Source organism: Gallus gallus, chromosome 2 (assembly GCF_016699485.2).
Source record: "Gallus gallus isolate bGalGal1 chromosome 2, bGalGal1.mat.broiler.GRCg7b, whole genome shotgun sequence".
NCBI classification, from domain to species: Eukaryota; Metazoa; Chordata; class Aves; order Galliformes; family Phasianidae; genus Gallus; species Gallus gallus.
In genome coordinates, this window is record NC_052533.1 from 89,390,349 (window position 1) to 89,393,414 (window position 3,066).

Genomic DNA, 3,066 nt, shown 5'->3' on the forward strand with positions numbered 1-3,066 from the left:
GAGCGCTGCCGGAGAAACTCCACTGAAATAACCCGTTACCGCCCCTTTCTCAGTGCTTAGGGAAGCCTGCCCATGCCTTATAAGGAATAGGGGCACTGCTTTTTTTCTCTAAAAGATTCTGTTTGGGGTCGGGAGTTATGTAGCCTCCGCAGTAACCAAGCAGCTCAAAACCACCGCATGTTTTTTACATACCGATTTAGTTCAGTAATTGCAACTATTTCCTGATAAGAGGGTGCTGTGAAAAAAAAAAAATCCTGCTGACAAATAGCTGTGCTGCCACAGCGGGGATAACCCATGGGGTTAATTCATACAGCTACGTACGGGTTATTGCTCAATTGCTGTATGTACAGTTAAAACAGGCAAGTGATAAGATAGTTGAACTGCATTTCATGAGTACAGAAAGGACTTTCTCCATAGTTAAAATAACCTGCAGAAGGCATTCGTAACATGCAGCATAGGATTCTTCAGGTTAAACAGGACCTGCGCTGATGGCTTATTTCTGTGAAAAGAGTTTTATGTGTGTATGCCTTACTTCAGTCTGCAAAGGCTGATTAGGCTGCCTTCATGTTATATCTGAATATCGCACGCTGACATGACAAAAATTAACTGGTACTTCAGCTGCTGGGCACGGACACAACACTTGAAGTTTTTAACTTCAGAAGTGTTGCACCTCTCCAAATAACATGGAGATCTCCAAATTACTCAGTTACCCCCTACTTCCTTCTTTTCTTCATCACAAAACATCATCTGGGCTTAATACTTCCCGTTCTTCTTTACAATACTCTTGAAGGACCAAAGGTTGTACATGGTTTTGTGCCAAGTCCACTGGCTCAGCTCCTCCCTTGGCACGTGTACAGCTCTCCCCATGGGATGCATATGCAACAACCACTGAAGCTCCCTCGTCTACCAACATGCCAGGAGGCATTAGAATTGTAGAACAGAATCATTCAGGTTGGAAAAGACCCCTAAGACCATCTGGTCCAACCCTCAACCCACCCCCATCATGCGCACTGACCACGTCCCTCAGTGCCACATCCACACAACTCCCAGACACCTCCAGGGACGGTGACCCACCACCCCCCTGGGCAGCCCTGTGCCACTGCCTCACTGCTCATTCTGAAAAGAAAGTTTTCCTATTATCCAACCTGAACCTCCTCTGGCACAACTTGAGGCCACCACCTCTCATCCTAAAAGGAACGAGATTCCTTTTAGGAATCCAGGCACTTTGTGCTCTTCCAGGCTGTGTACCAAAGCAGGGGACAGGGGATGGGAAAGGCAAGTATTAACTATCCACGGCCAACCTCTGGAGGCTGATTTCCACGACAAGAAAAAAAGAAAAGGAATAAAACTGATTTACTTCTAAAAAAACCCAAATATCAGGAACAGGTAAGGAGGACAACATCCCTTCACCACCATACTACTCTTGAGATTGCTTCACTGGCAACGCTGCAACACATGCTGAGTTCATATAATTATCTGATAGCTGATCTGATCACTAAGAAGAGGAGCAGGGTAAGTGATCACCAGGTGGAGGAGGAAACCACAGGGTGTGAGATCAAACAGCCTCACAACTGCATGACACTTCCTGTAGCTGATGGCAAGCCTGGGCAGGATGAAGAGGTCAGAGAAGGTGAAGATGAGAAACTCGTTCACTTCTTCTGCCATGAGAGCTGGCAGTCACTGGCTACGTGGGGTGGAGAGCTGGATGAGGCGCTAACAGTGTTCTTTGTAATTAGGTGATAGCAACTGTTTTATTTGTAGGAGTTAGCAAACTGTGGGCTCACATGAACCCTAGTCTCTAAAAAAGTTCTACATCTGAAATGCTAGGTAGTTCTACCTCTAGGATTTACATCAACACTCAGTAATATCCTGTACCACTCTCCAGCCTTGACAAACAGTACAAGAGAATTCAATTTTGCATAGCTGGGCGTTGCTGGTATTTAAAATTTTCATTTCCTCATAGTTGATTGTTATATTTTATTCCATTCATGTATTTGATCGTAATAATTTTCAGCTAGTAGAAGCAACACCCCCTTGTGACCTTGACTGTTGTTAACACAACTGCATAAAGATCTTCAGAAGTTGGCAGAGATGCCTGCATGTGATTCTCATAGAATCATAGAATATCCTGAGTTGGAAGGGACCCGCAAGGACCACTGAGTCCAACTCCTGGCTCCATACGGCACTCCCCAAAAAGCACACCTTATGTCTGAGAGCGTTATCCACACACTCAGTGAATTCCAGCAGGACTGATGCCTTGACCACTTCCTTGTGGAACCTGTTACGGTGCCCAGCCAAGCTGCTGGTGAAGAACCTTTTCCTGGTATCCAATCTTTCAGATTTTCATATCTTGGAAAAGAGGGCGTCTCCAATCTGGCACAATCCAGGATTACCTGGAGGAAAAACCGATGCCTTTTCTGATCAGCAAACACAGAAATCAAAATCGCAACCTGGAGGTGAAATGTGAAAAGTACAGATTAAGCGCAATGACTCACTAGAGGTTAGAAAGCAGTGTAAGCTCAGATACAACAGGAAAAAGAAAAAGAAAAGGAAGTGGGGAGCGGAACTTTTGTAGCATTTTAACGTGAACCGGTGAAATTTCCAGACTAAAAAGTATTGCTGACGGCATTAGATGGCAATTTGGAGGAAGCCTGTGCACTAAGAATGCAATCAAGCATTTGGAAAAAAAAAGGCAATGATTAAATAAAAGCCACTGCTAGGGAAACTGGGAGACAAAATGTGGAAATATTGTTGTGCAAAAGAGAGTACAGCACAGGCACTGCTTTCTTTAGAGGCCCGGCACCCTCCCCAGCACAAGTACAAATCCCATCAGATCCAGGCAGTGAAATGCCCACTTCAGCCTCAGAGAATTACAGAATTACAAATAGCTTCCTCTCTAACTTCAGGAAATAAAAAGCAACAACAACAACAAAACTTCAGCCTGAGGAGAACAGTCATCGTAGTTTCAACTAGCTCCAAGGAGGAGAAAAAGAATGACGTGGCACAACCTCTGTAAGATGTGTCACTTCCCACCTCAGGGGATGCTGAGGGTCCTTCCACTGCAAA